The 15,861-nt window shown below is 43.6% G+C and overlaps 1 long non-coding RNA gene across 1 annotated transcript in view; it reads right to left on the bottom strand.

Moving 5' to 3' along the window:
* Nucleotides 1-7,271: 7,271 nt before the first annotated feature.
* The window catches only part of LOC135055067 (uncharacterized), a 107,347-nt gene continuing 98,757 nt past the window's right edge, over nucleotides 7,272-15,861 (bottom strand). The window contains exon 3 of the long non-coding RNA XR_010243636.1: nucleotides 7,272-7,510. This is a non-coding gene — a long non-coding RNA (uncharacterized LOC135055067). The remainder of the gene's footprint in view (nucleotides 7,511-15,861) is intronic.

Here is a 15,861-nt window from a genome sequence, read left to right as displayed (position 1 = left end):
ACTGCAACCCAAAAGGGTATTAGCTTTGAGCATGACCACAATAGGTGCCAGAAATCAGTTCCTTCCTCACCACACTTTGGACAGCAGGTATCAGACCAGAGATGTGCTCTATGAAGCATTACTGGATTACGATATACTCTATGCATGATATAAAAGTATACCTGCTGGTATCTAACACATGGGGTAGTATACCTAATGGAACCCAAAACTTGCGTCCATTGTACCACAAATATATTGTTAGCAAGTTTATTTGTATGAAATCAGTCACTAGCATTGTCCATGAGCACCCTTCCAAATTCATGCTGACTGTCAAGCTACGAATTTTGAGAACCCTCTGCTTAACATCACCAACAGCCTACTATCTATTGCTAGATTTCATTATCTGTTTCTCACTGAGCTTACTTCTTTGAGCACATTATACACACACATTTATAGAAAAGTGCAAGAAACTTGATTTGGACACAAATCCTCCTTGTACCACATTCATGTACTTAACTTGAGAGCTCACTGTTATTCAGTTACATTACACCTTATTAAATAACACATTTCAATATACTGCCATACCCAGAATTCAATCCTATAACCTGTTTCATCCCAGTCAAACACCCATTTTTTCACAAAGTACAAGGTAAGCTTCAAATAGTTAGAATTCTCTAGCTTTCTATGCAGGGGCAGAGAGCTCAATGAATAGAGAGAGTAATTTCCGACCCGTTTGCACGCAGCGGTTCTACGCTGCGGTGCGAACGGGTCGGAACTGCACATGCGCGGCGCCCGCAATTTGCACGCGCTCTGTCGCCGGGCAATGACCCGAAGAGAGAAGAAAGTGATCGCTAGCGCGATCGCAAAAAGATTGACAGCAGGGGGGGGCGGCGGATATTCACTGTTTTCCGGGTGTGGAGATCCGAACGCAGGTGTGTCCAGGTGTTTGGAGGGCGGATGTCTGACATCAATCCCGGGACCTTCGTCGCTGGATCCGTTGCACAGGGTAAGTCTGGCCCTGGTCTTGTTGCACAAGCGATCGCAGCCCTGTTATGCTAAAATACACTCTCCCACAGGCGGCGTCAAGTTGATCGCACGAGCAGCAAAAAGTTGCTACATGCGATCAACTCGGAATGAGGGCCATAGTGTCTGACTGCCATGCCACAGGCAATGGGTTTGAATCCAGGGTATGTCAGCATCTTGAAATGTAATAAAGGACAGTGTGACTGAATAACAAATATCTATCAAGTTAAGTTCATGAATGTTGTATAGGTGTTAGCGACAGAAGGGGTGGGGTTAGGAGACAGTGGTGATCAGGAGTTGCTAAGCTTCAAAAAGGGTAGAAGCTGCAAGTGAAAGTAATTGAAACAGATAATTGACAAGTGCTGCCAACAGCGCTCCCTAGCCTGCAGCGCTATGTGCAGTGGCACACTCCGTAACACACCTAGTTACAGCCCTGACATGATGGCATAGACAGTGCTTAAAATTGTTGAGTAACTGGGTAGGTGGTCAAAGCTTTCTGATGCTTTAGGCTATTGCAAATACAATCAAGACTGCACCTGCACCTAAACAGGGTAAGACTTGTAGTTTACCAAAACACTCACAGAAATTGAGGATGTCCCTGGCAAAAACCGTTACACAGTTGCCAAGTGAGAGCAAAATAATGTCTGATGTACAAAACATAGCACCTTAATAAAAAATACACAAGACAGGGAGTAGTAACTGATTAGTACTATTCATACAAATTCTGTTCTGGCGGTCACAATAAAATGCATCTCTGATCTCGGTTTTATTATGTAGACTCACCAAATCTCTGTTGGCTTTAGTGTACAGACTTCAGATCTACTATATAAGGGGCTTTATTATTGTATCCGTTTGGATGGTCGACCATGTTATGGTCGACAGTCATTAGGTCGACATTGACATTGTCGACATAGACACATGATCGACACATGGAAATGGTTGGCACATGAAAAGGTCGACATGAGTTTTTCACATTTTTTTTCTTTTGTGGAACTTTTCCATACTGGACTACGATTGGGAACGGTAACCTGTGCCAAGCACAGCAGTAGCGGAGCGAGGCACCTTGCCCGAAGCATGGCGAGCAAAGCAAGCCATGCGAGGGGACACGGTGCACTAATTAGGGTTCCCCTGTCACTTTACGCAGAAAACTACACCAAAAAAAGTAAAAAAAACAAATGTCGACCTTTTCATGTGTCAACCATTTTCATGTGTCGCCCATTTGTCCATGTCGACCATGCCAATGTCGACCAATAGTGGTCGACTTAATGACTGTCGACCATAGCCTGGTGGACCATTCATACCGGAACCCTTTATCATACAGCTGCCATGTCTATAATGACTTGATAAAGCAGACACAGCACATAATCCAAGTATCTGCTGGTGAACCAAAATAATTATTTTCTCCTTCAGCTTTCCCGGGCTGTCTACAAGAACAATGCAGATGGCATTTGGATGGTATGGGATACTGCAATAAGCAGCGGACAGCTCACACTACTTTTAATTGGTGAACAACATCACCATCCATCAATAAGAATCTTGGAACAGTCTACTAACTGTGCAGTTGTACAGTACATGGTTACACGTGGTGGAAAGGAAAAGAAGGGATACTTATGCTGCAAAAAAGGACAGTTGGAAAGACTGAACGAACTCTCTGTTTGCTTCTCTCTACTAGGTGCTGCCATGAACTGTAAGGACAGTCTGCACTGGCATAGCAGTCCAGGGGGGTAAATGTAATATCCAAGGAACAGCAGGCATCATCAGGTTGTGTCCGAGTCTACTTGATGTTTAAATGAGTGATATGTACCGAGCTGATATGTCAGCCCGACATATCAGAACCGCTGTTAGTGAAAATGGAACAATCATGTGCCGTCCTTCATTAGCATAATACAGGACGCTAACGATATCATCAGGTTTAAGGTGCAGCATATCAAGCCTGACGACATTGCTAGTGACATTAGGCACCTACATATCAGGGATGCACCCTTACCGATAAACATTGTTGTGAGCGATAGGTCAGTCCGATCGGACAACATACCACTCAGTGTGTATCCAGCTTTAAAGTAGCAGTCATTAAAAAGACAAAACCAGATTGGTTTTGTCTTTTTAATGATTGCTACTTTAAAGCATTGGGTACAATCGCACGGAACCCACCGATGTCTGCAGTTCACAGGCTATTACATTTCCCCCAGGCGTCAGATTTCCCCGTCCAGATGAGCCAGCTGGAGATTCTGCTGCCCACCTTGAGGAAACCAAGTGCAATTTATTTTACTCATTTGTGGTAGAAACGGAGGTTTGCGGTCATCTGTTAGGACACTGCCTTAAGAAGTACACCACAACAATCATGTATTGGGAAAGACTAGAATAATAATGAACTGACATAACATTAAAAAGGTATAAACAGGAAGAGGCGAAAAAATACTTTACATTTATAACACTCCCTTTTCACTTGGTAAGCAAATCTGAACATCTCTCTAATATCTATCCAGCTTTCCGATCGCCAATACCTCTTTTGCCAACATCAACTTAATTGAGCTACACACCCCTTGTTGTTTTCTCACAGGCTATGCCACTTACTTAAAACACAAAATTGACATGATATGAATAAATTACCTCATACTGTTTCATGCACATTCCAACCAACCTTCTCCTGCATGCACCAATTCATCAGTTTATTATGCATTGTATTCAAGGCGGAATCAGCACCCATCCCATTGCCTTATCCTACAAACTGCCCCCTAGACCCTTTTTCCAGCCCGACTTCACCACTCTATCTCTACGGCTGCATCCCAGCCTCTAGCTCACCTCAGTAAGTTGCTTTTATTGCTCTCAGATCCTTTTTGACTCTCTGCCTCAAACATTGCACTGAGACTGCTCTCAAAGTGATTAAGGATCTGCTTACAGCTGTCGGGGGGGGAGTCACTTCTCCATGCTGATCCTCCTGGACCTCTGCTGTATTTGACATAATTGATCACCCTTTTCTCCTGCACACCTTAATGGCACAATTGTTTTCTTGTTCACCTTTTATGTAACCAACTGTCTTCAGCGGTTCAGCCTCTGGCAAATCATCCACTTCCACTCACACTGTGGGGCTAATTCTGAGTTGGAAGCAAAGCAAAAAACAATAAATAAAGTGAATTTGCATCTGGAACAAACCATGTTGCAAAGTAAGGGGTGCAAATACATTTATATTTGCATGTAGGGTAAATACTGTTAGCTGTCATATGTGACCCACAAAAACTGGACAGATTAATTTTTTGCTTCAATGTATACTGATGATTGGATGCAACATTTTCCAATCGAAATTTCTCTAAACATTAAATCTGCCCCACCTGGTGGCCTAGCTGCTGACCAGGGGGGACGTGCTCCACTGCAGCTCCCGGCCGGGTCCGAATAAAGACACCTCTCTGGGCCGCAATCGGAGATTTGGGACCCTAACATCATCCCTAGGGGCCGATAGTTGTCCCCCGGAGGGTACCGCGGAGCCTGTGGACGTCTCGCACGTTCATGCGGGTTACGTCCTAGGCTGGGGATGAAGCCGGTGCCTGGAGTACAGACGGAGCCCGGACTGGAAGCTGCCCACGGTGGGTCTGTGACTCGTCAGCGGCTGTACCAGCGCTCCCCACACCATCCACCTGAGCCTGCCTCCCCTCCCACACCTCTCCGCTCACCTCCCCGCTGGAATAGGAGTGGAGCGGCGAAAACGGGGAGCGTCACGCAGCTCCCGCGATCTAAGGCCTACCCCATATATTCAAGCCGGGACCTCGATTTAAGAGCCGGCCCACTGGATCTCCGGCCACACAGCATTGGAGATGCACAGGTACTCCCACCCCACATTATATGTGCCCTGACCCTGATACTGCCCGCAGGCGGTCCTATGCACCTTACTGGCAGCTATTTAACAATAGAAAGCCAGCCAGAGGGAATCAAAGCCTCCTAAAATCTTATATAAACAGGCAGCCATTTTAGACTCCATACAGCCAGCTTTAATCAGTTTTTGGCCTCTCAGTTCCATTACTATTATAACATGGGACTCCATCACTGTATACCCATCATTACTGTGGAGGCTTGATACACTGGCACAGCCAGCACTGAACACCTGTGCTAGCAGTACACGCTAACTCGACAAACCAGACAACACTGCCTCTACTTCTAACTACATTCACATACTTCTGTGGCACACTGGGATTAAATGTGACTGTTTTGGGTCTCTTCTACCCCCACCTAGAGCCCAATCCAACATAATGATTACGATGTGATGACCTGACAACGAGATGCTGCAGTTGTGAGACCTGATATACTTTCAGCATCCCAAGCCACCTGCTAAATTCTGTTGTCTTATCTCTCTATCAAACCTGCATGGAAAAATTTCTAATCCCTGCGTCAATGACGTCGGTGGGATCCACACTGCCATCACAAGACGACACATCCTGTCGTAATTCATCCGACTCCGACCATTCAACCTCCCGCAACGTACCATTCAAGCCAAAGAGTCAGCCATCTCTGACCTATCAGAGAAACTCGACGATCTTGAAAACCGCAGTCGTCATATTAATTTGAGGGTCATTGGCATCCCAGAATCAGTCAAAGGAGGGGAGCTCATGGACCTCCTTTCTTCTGGCATCCCAGAGCTATTATCCATGAATCTACAAGGAGCTCCACTTGTTATTGAAAGAGCCCACAGACTTGGTCCCGAACGGAAAAATCCCACCGGCCGTCCCCGCCCTGTCATAATGAGAATCCTAAATTACGCAGATAAGATTAAACTTCTCGAACATTACCGTAAAGCTACCAATCTATCTTATAAAGAAGATCACCTCCTTATATTCCAAGACCTTTCTGCTATGGTAGCTAACAAATGCAGGGATTTTGCCCCCATCTGCAAACACCTCTTCGACACCAAAACCAAATTTTCACTCCTCTATCCAGCCCGCCTCAGAGTGTTCGAAGATGGTAAACCACTGTTTTTTGAGGACCCCGAAGAGGCAAAACATCACTTCTCTCGACCTGACACCTGAATGCTGAATCACTCTAATAATTCACTACCTTTCAATATCACGGACTTATAACCGGGTCTCACATACTGAGTATCCTATGCATAATATATGCACTCTTTTAGTTTACTTTACAATAATACACTCTCTTTACTGTTGTTACTTTTTTTATGTTTGTTGAAATATGTCTGCCTGAGCTGGGCCTCCCTTCCCATCCTGGGATGTTCTCCCCCCGCTCGCTGGGACGGGGTGGGACCCTATCTTATCTGCTATATATTCATCACAACATTTCCACCTGTGGGTGTAGGATAAAATGGCCTCTGCCACCTCCCCACAATCTCACTTAGACAGAGATTCACATGATAGCGCACTACGTATTATATCCTGGAATGTAAAGGGTCTTAATCACCCAGTAAAAAGGAAGAAAGTAGTATCTCATTTAAAACGTATGTCTCCTCATATTATGTTTCTGCAAGAAACACATTGGCTAGAAGACCCTAGAAACTGCTTACGAGCACCATGGATAGGTGAATGCATTTCAGCCCCGTATCACTCTAAATCCAGGGGCGTGGCCATCCTATTTCATTCCAATCTTCAGTACTCTATAAGTAAGAAATTAATTTACCCTGAAGGTAGATTCACCGTATATACCCTTTTAAATTTGTATGCACCCAATATCTCCTCTCAACTTTTTTTGCAGATCTCTTAACAACGCTTCTTTCCTGGAACAGTGAAAATTTAATCGTAGGAGGAGACTTTAATTTGGTGGTTGACCCATCCATGGATAGATCCGGAGTAAGTACTCGCATGGTGCGAATACTTACTCCGGATCTATCCATGGATGGGTCGACCACCAAATTAAAGTGATGGTCACTCCTCTCTGCCACTTACTATCCTCTTTCTGCACACAACTTGATATGTCGAAGTCAAAAATATTACATAAAAAGAACATACAAACTGCACACATTAAGAGTTATACTTGCAAATACGCGCAGCGAGCACAGTAATATATGGTAACACACGCATTTACACGGACATGCCACAGAGATGGATTCGACACTTATATCATGCAGTACATAATTATAATAATATCAAGCGCCAGACATCATGATGATTTAAAATTATATAATGAAGTAATGTCATGTATGTGTATTATTTGAACGAAGCAAGATAGACCTGTCATATTTACTATTAAAGCAACCAGATTAATGTGTAGATTAATTTGATACTTGTTATTAAGTTGTAGGACATTGCAACAAATAATTATGACTAAATGTATAAAAGCTAAAATCACTTTTATTAGAACAATAGATATTCCAAACAGGTAGTGGACAGGAAGCTCCAGCCAGCCCTTCAGACATCCCCAAGGCTGAACCTCCTCAGCACACGAACAAACCAGTGACTCATCATGAATGAGAAAGTCCCCTCCCCCAAACTAGATAACACATTGCTGATCACACAGGAAGCCAGTTGCTGTTTTGTACCAGAGGATGATGGAGTTGCTTTTAGACCAGATCCTGCATGATTTTACAGAGAGAGAGAGAGATAAGATGCATTGAGGGAATGGTATTGTATGCTGGCCTGTAACTGTAACTGTATGTATTTTGTATTAACTGATTACTGTGCTATTGTATCCATGTAACTATAGGTATACTGTACATTGTAATATATTTTGAATCCATATCCTTTTAATGACAAATATATATACATCAATGAGCTTTGGAACTCAGATAATGTGTGGGTGTATTGTTTTCTCTTATGGGATGCAGTGTTTTGCTATGTATAGTGCACATTCATGGCGCATGGTAATAAGAGGTGCAGGCGTTTACAATATATATTAGAGCGGGCATTTTAAATATTTGTGAGAAAGCAATTTGGCATTCATAGATATCATAGATCCATGGCGTATACTTCTTCCTACTCAGAAAGACTTCTCTTTCTACTCTCATCCCCATTTGTCTCACTCACAAATTGATAATATTTTTACCTCCACTAGCCTTCTCCATAAGATATCTAACGCTTCCATTTCTAATATTATTATCTCTGACCATGCCCCTATATTCATACATATTCAACTAAATACACCACATCGTTGTTCCCCACGTTGGCGTTTTCCTGCATACCTGCAACACTCTACAGACTTCTTTCTTCATCTTAAACAATCTTGGTCTAATTACACTTTAGATAACTGTGATCAGAATTCAAATATACCATTATTTTGGGGTGCTGCTAAGGCGGTCCTCAGAGGCCACATTATGGCTTACACTTACTCTAAAAAGAAAAAGTTCTCTTCACAACTACAGACATTAAGTGCAGTGCTTACCTCTGCATATCAACGATACAAGCAACACGACACCCATGCTCACAAAGAGGCATATCTTTCAGCTAAACTTTGATAGAGTCAAATATCTACCTTTTAACATAAGCTATATACTAATACTGTGTAGCCGTAATGGCCGCTAAACCACGTGCACGTGCTGCGTACTTTATACGCAGTTTGCGTATAAAGAACCGTACGTGGTACGCACGTTGCGTACACACGCTGCGCTGAGTGTATGGAATACACGCAGCGAGCGTACACACAGTTGTTAACCTTTAAACCTTTTTCAATGAACACTGTAAGGGTATGCTTATACTGTAAACCTTAGTACTGTAATATTACCACAATGTAACGATGATTAACCTTTGTTATATGAAAGCTGTTTGAGCGATTGAGACGCTCAGAAACCCTCTATAATGACTGGTGAAACACACACTGCTTGCTAAGGTTCCAACACCTTTATAGATGATATTTCGTACGTAAAAAGGGGAAAACAGTAACAGCTCATACACTACAGACCTAACATTAATACCTAAAACAGAATAACTAAACGGAAATATAAACAATAGCGAACGATCACAAATACACATAAACAGAAAGAGAATAAATGGCAAACACTTAAAGGATAACAAAAAGAGAACAATTGCATACACACAGAGTAACGAAATGGCCACAGAGAAACTTACACACGTGGGAATGACTCGCAGGCGCTATCTGGAAACCAGCCCTCAGCTTTTCACCATGAAAACCTTTGTAGAGAGAAGTGAGTGCTGGTCTAGCTATGGTGGTCTTTATATACACATCCTACAGTACGATACAATGGTCCCTACAATCTCATTGTTCATTGGACACAGGAATGTGTCTCTGCATTATAACAAAAGGTCATAGGTGGATTTGAACAGGTGGGCTGTGACTATTTCAAACTGCTCAGGTGGGAGGTATCCACAGGATTCCCGCCGCATGGATAATGAACTGCAAATATAGTAAATGTCCATAAACTTCTTATAGACATAACTATACGCAGGAGCGATTAATCTCTTCCTAACCAACACCGGAATGTTTCTAATAAAATACTCTTTAGTTAGATACTAGACCAGTGGTTTCCAAACTTCTTTGAATCACGGCGCCCTAGAATATCAGATTTTTTTTCACGGCACCCCTAGGCCAAAAATTTTTTATTGAGAAATTTAGAAAGAAATATTACATTAAGTAGATCGCGTTTATATGTCATCCTTAGGGTCAGTTGTGTGGTGAGGGACAAGATTTGCTTCTGTTTGGCCACATATGTTATGACTGGCAGCCACCAGCACTGGTTTTACCTATTATATTGACCATGAATAATTTGAATTGGTCCTGGACCACCAACCCAAGGCACCCTTGCAAGTGTCCCGAGGCACCCCAGGGAGCCACGGCACACAGTTTGGGAACCTCTGTACTAGACACCACCGTTCAACCTTTGCCTGACCCTTCATATCATGCAAAGAGGAATCTCCATGTCCATGAACTATTTACACTAATCATACTCGCAGACATTATTAAGGGGACTATTATCTACAAAACGCACTATATTAGTTAACTATGCTATAAACGAGTCGCCCGCTACAAGCTCATAAACTCTACGTAAATACGCATATACCGCGCGTTACCGCCGGAGCGAGTTTACGCAATTTGCGGACATGTGCACACACGGCAGACTGAATGCACGAGCAGCGGGCATGTGCATTGGGGTTAGTACAAGGCATTGTGAACTACAATATTTTTCGACTTTGACAACTTATTTATGACACCTTCCTTACTGAACAGGCCCAACTATCAAATAATTATCAACGGAACAGATTTCACAGGTGGGGCAATAAATCCGGTAGATTACTAGCAAACCTAATCAAAGGCCCCAAATCTCGCACATGGGTTAATGCTATTAATGTTTCTGGTAAAATAGCCTCAGATCCCGATATCATCTGCACTGAATTTATGCGCTTCTACAAAACTCTATACACGAGAGGCCCAGATGACCCAGATGCTAATAGATCATTTTTAGAGGAGGCCAATCTCCCCTCTCTATCTTCAAAAGAGAGAGATCTTTTGGAAAGCCCGATCACGATTGAAGAAGTTATTAATACTATTAAAAGCCTCCCAAATAATAAAAGCCCCGGGCCAGATGGATTTATTGTGGAATTTTATAAAATGCTCCGAGAAGAGATAGCTCCAACTCTTACACCCCTATACAATCATATTCTCACCACCAAACACACTCCAATGAAGCCAAAATAATTGTTATAGCAAAATCTGGCAAAGACCTTTCTCTACTCAGTTCCTACAGGCCGATCTCACTCCTCAACCAGGATTTTAAAATTCTGACCAAATTAATGGATAATCGTCTACAATTATGTCTCTCTCGAATTATATCACCTGCGCAACTAGGTTTTATCAAACATAGACAATCGGTTCAGGGCATCAGAACTGCCTTGGCTGCTATCACACATTCTCGTAACCAAAATATAAAAAATAACATTTTGATTAATCTTGACGCTGAGAAAGCTTTTGACAAGATAGCCTGGTGTCATCTAGATAGAGTATTACAACATCAACATTTTGGTGAGAAATCCCGTGGCCTTGTCAACTCTCTCTATACCAACCCTACTGCGCAGGTGATAGTCAATAATATCTCCTCAACTTCATTTACCCTGGAAAGAGGAACCAGACAGGGATGCCCTCTCTCTCCCCTCCTTTTCAACTTAGCCCTAGAACCTTTTATATGCTACATTGTTAATCTTTCGGAATTTCAAGGTGTATATATACATAGGTAATAAAGAAGTGAAAATTATAGCGTTTGCAGATGATGTCCTCCTTCACACTTCTAACCCCAAACAATCTATCGCACTATTACAGGACATTATAGCACGGTTCTCCTCTTTTGCTGGTTTTTCCATCAACTATGACAAATCAGAGGCATTGGCTATTTTCCCCCAGGCTACTTTAGGATGGAATTCATCTTAGCCATTTTGATAGGCCGCCACCCATATCACTTACCTTGGTGTCTTACTACCATCTGACCCCACCCTCTTGTACTCTTATAATGTCCACCCTGTCATTACCAAAATCCAGACAGTACTTGATCTTTGGCAAAAACTTCCACTCAACCTCTTAGGCCGATGTAATTTAGTCAAGATGGCTAGCTTACCGAGATTGCTCTATGTCCTACAGATGGTGCCTATTTTACTCACAAAATCTGATCTATCCCTTCTAAATTCATCTATCGCTAGATTTATATGGTCCAATAAAAGGCCCAGAATAAGAACGGAGGATTAAATCTGCCGGACATAGAGCAGTATAATAGAGCGTGCCTCCTTCGATTTGCTGCTGACTGGATTAGGAACACGAACAGCGGCGGATCCAGGGGAGGGGGCACTCGGGCCCCTGCCCCCACTGTTATTTGTGGCCTCCGCCCCCCCCCAGCGCCGGCGCCGCACATGGAGATGACGGGCGCCCGCTGAGATTGTGTTACCAGCGGGCGCCCGCCTCCCTGCACAGCGGCAGCCGGAGGCAGGAGCTCAGTACTGAGCTCCGGCTTCCGGCGCTGTCACTGTGCGGCGTGCGCTATGGGAGAGACGTCAGTCATAGTGCTGACTGAGGAGCGGACGCCCAGGGAGGAGGAGGACAACAACAGCGGTCTGGAAGCGGGAACGGGGCTTGGTAAGTATGTTCTATTTTCTCTTCCTCAGTGCAGCGGGGGCATCTACTGGGGGCAAACTTCGGGGGGGATATTACTGAGGGGCATCAACAAGGAAAATTATTACTGAGTGGGGGGGGCATTACTACTGGGGGCATTATTACTGGGGGAGCATCTACTGGGGGCATTACTACTGGGGGGCATCAACAAGGGGCATTACTACTGGGGGGCATTACTACTGGGGGCATTATTACTGGGGGGCATCTACTGGGGGCATTACTACTGGGGGGGCATTACTACTGGGGGGCATCTACTGGGGGCATTACTACTGGGGGGTCATCTATTGGGGGCATTACTACTGGTGGCAGCTACTGGGGGACATTTTTACTGGGGGGAATCTACTGGGGGCAAACTACTGGGGGACATTATTACTGGTGGCATCTACTAGGTGTATTACAACTGGGGGCATTATTACTGGGGGGCATCTACTGGGGACATTACTACTGGGGGGTCATCTATTGGGGGCATTACTACTGGGGGACATTATTACTGGGGGGCATCTACTGGGGGCACACTACTGGGGGACATTATTACTGGGGGCCAACTACAAAGGGGCTAACTACTGGGGGCAAACTACAGGAGTGCATTACTACTGGCGGCGTAACTACAGGGACATTACTACTGGCGGCGTAACTACAGGGGCATTACTACTTGGGGGCTAAACTACAGGGGGGGCATAATACAGGGGCCAAACTACTGGGGGATAACTACAGGGGCCAAACTACTGGGGGCATTACTACTGGGGGCTAAACTACAAGGGGGGCATAACTACAGGAGCTAAACTACAATGGAGCAATCTACAGGGGGGCATTACTACTGGTGGGTAAACTACAAGCAGGCAAACTACTGGGGGCATTACCACTGGGAGGCTAAACTAAAGGGGGGGAGGGGTAAACTACTGGGGTCATAACTGCAGGGGCATTACCACTGGGGGCATAACTACTAGGGCACTAAATGACTGGGGGCATTACTACAGGCAACATTACTACTGGGATAAAAGAAAGGATGTACACAGAAATTATGCGCAGTGAAATGGACTGAGCAGCCCTGCTACTCCACCAAGCGGGACAAACACATGAAATCCCAAAAGTTCAAGATAGGGAAAAATAAAGTGCAGCATGCATTGGCGCTCATACCATAAAGATGAATTCCTTATATTAAAAGCAGATGGGCTGAGCCATGAATTTAAAATGAATAAAGTGCATTTATTACATGGACAGACTTATAAACATGGACAATGAACAATAAAGAATTCAATGAACAATATAAATTTCAAGGATGGGACTTGGAAGCCGTGTCTAATATAAAGTAGCTGTGCAGATGAATAAATAGACAATCTCTCACCAAAAGATGGCTCTGCGGTGGGCTAGCTTAGCATAAGCAATTTGTGGTCCAGAGCTGAATTGGCTCGGCACCACCGCACAGGGCTTGGGTCAGCAGGTTGGTTGTGCTAGAGATGTCACTGCTCCAAGGTCCATAAACGATCTTCTATCCAAATGACAACGCGTTTCGGTCGGTGAAACTCCGACCTTTTTCAAGTTTTGGATAGGTGTACTGGGTCCAAACAGCTCTTTATACCCCTGTGTATAATTAACATCACTATCACCTGTGTTTGGAAGGTGTGACGGACTCTCCCAGCGTCTGTTACCGGAAGCGCTATGCGTTCCAGCGCTGGCCGGAATTCCCGCCGCGTGCGTTCCATTGCTTTGCCGGAAGTGAAGCGCTATGCGTTCCAGCGCTGGCCGGAAGTTCCGCCGCCTGCGTTCCATTGCCGGAAACCTTCTTACGGCCGTGATGTTCCTCATTAGGCTGACAGGTGTCCAGGATAGGCTATGTGTAATACATATGTTGCTCAGATGATCACAAACGTTAGATCCTCATAGCGCAGGTCCTCGTCCACCATCTTTGTTGAGGGAAAAGGACACCTTTTTCATATTCTCAATGGGATTATCGTCAGATCTGCCCATATTTCTTCTTGTTCTTGTGTAATTTTCCCAGAGGACCCACTCTGACCAAGCTAAGTGGTACTTCGTATTCCCACTAGTCCTTCCCTATTACCCGAGTGGGATCACTCATTGCCAGTAATTTTAAGCGGAATTTCATTGGAGGACGAATAGCAACATATGGATACCCAGATGTGAAAAGAAAAAAGAAACATAATTATTAAAATACATATATAAATAAAACATGTAAAATTTGTCTCTAAAATATATAGTCATTTACTCTAAAAACCATTTTAATTCAAAGTCCGCATTGTGCCCATTTGGTTTTAAAGTATTGAGGTCAAATATCCAACGCATCTCACTTTGCGCCAGACGTTTTTCAAGATCCCTGGTTTTCCAATTGGATTTGACTTGTTGAATTCCCAAGTATCTAATAATGTTCCCTTCACATTTCTTGTGCACCTTATTGAAGTGCTCCGAGAAGAGATGACTATCTAGGCCCTTGCGGATATTGTAGACGTGTTCCGCCATTCTAGTTTTTAAGGGCCTAGATGTTTTTCCCACATATACTAACCCACACCTGCACTCAAGAAGGTATATAAAATTTCTTGAGTTGCAAGTAATGAAGTCCCTAATTTTGTATTTTTTCCCATTGACTATAAAGTCTATAGTTTTTCGTGAGATATCTTTTTTATATGTAGTCCGACACATTAAACAGGCCCCACACCTGTGAAAACCTTGGTTGCATGTTCTCACCAAGGTCTTGTCGGGTAGACTACTCTTGACCAAATGGTCCTTCAGGGATTTAGCTTTTTTGTAAATGAAAGTGGGTTTGTTGGGAATAATTTTTCCAATGACAGGGTCATCTTGCAAGATTCTCCAGTTCTGTTTGAAAATCTGCTCAATCCTTTTATGGTATGCCCCATATTTGGTGACAAAAGCCCATTCGTAAGGATTCCCACTCATTTCAATGGGGACTTTTTCAGATAAAAGTGCCTTTCTATCTGTATTGTTCACTTGTTCTTCTGCTTTTCCTAAAATGGACTCAGGGTACCCTTTTTCCCGAAAGCGATTTCCCATCTCTTTTAGTTGGACTTCCAATACTTTGGGATCTGTACAGTTCCTTTTAAGGCGTTTGTATTGCCCGGCTGGAATATTTTCCAGCCACTTATGATGGTGCTCGCTATCTATAATGATGTAGGCGTTTGAGTCTGTCGGTTTGCGATGGGTTTGGGTACATATGGAATTCCTCTCAATATAGATTTTTAAATCTAAAAAGACCAGCTCTTTTTTACTTTGAGAAAAAGTTAGGTGGATATTACAATTGTTTTGATTTAACAATTCTAGAAAAGGGGATAGGCTTTCTTCAGTTCCCTCCAGATAAAAAAAATGTCATCTATAAATCTCCACCATGACACCAGGTTCGCCCCCAGTGTTCTGGCGGCGTCCACAGTTATCATTTCCCAGTATGCCATAAATAAGTTGGCATAACTGGGGGCGAACCTGGTGCCCATGGCGGTACCCCTAATCTGAAGATAATAGACGCCATCAAAATAAAAGTAATTGTTAGAGAGGATAAATTCAACGGATTCTATAATGAATGCCCGTACCTCCTCTTTGTATTCACTTTTTTGTAGGAAATATTCTATAGCCTTTTTCCCTTCACTCCAATTGATAATGGTGTATAGAGTACTGACATCTGAACTTACCATAGTGCATTCATCAGTCCAAGATATTTTCTCCAGCTTTCTCAGTACATTTCCTGTATCCTTTAGAAAAGCAGGAGTGTTACTTACTAGAGGCTGGAGAAAAGAGTCGACCATTGCTGATAAGTTTGACGTAAGACTATTTGTCCCCGTAATTATGGGGCGACCT

This window comes from Pseudophryne corroboree, chromosome 3, assembly GCF_028390025.1.
Source record: "Pseudophryne corroboree isolate aPseCor3 chromosome 3, aPseCor3.hap2, whole genome shotgun sequence".
Classification (NCBI taxonomy): Eukaryota; Metazoa; Chordata; class Amphibia; order Anura; family Myobatrachidae; genus Pseudophryne; species Pseudophryne corroboree.
The sequence above is the reverse complement of the archived record's forward strand: the minus strand, read 5'-3'. Positions and strand labels throughout refer to the sequence as shown.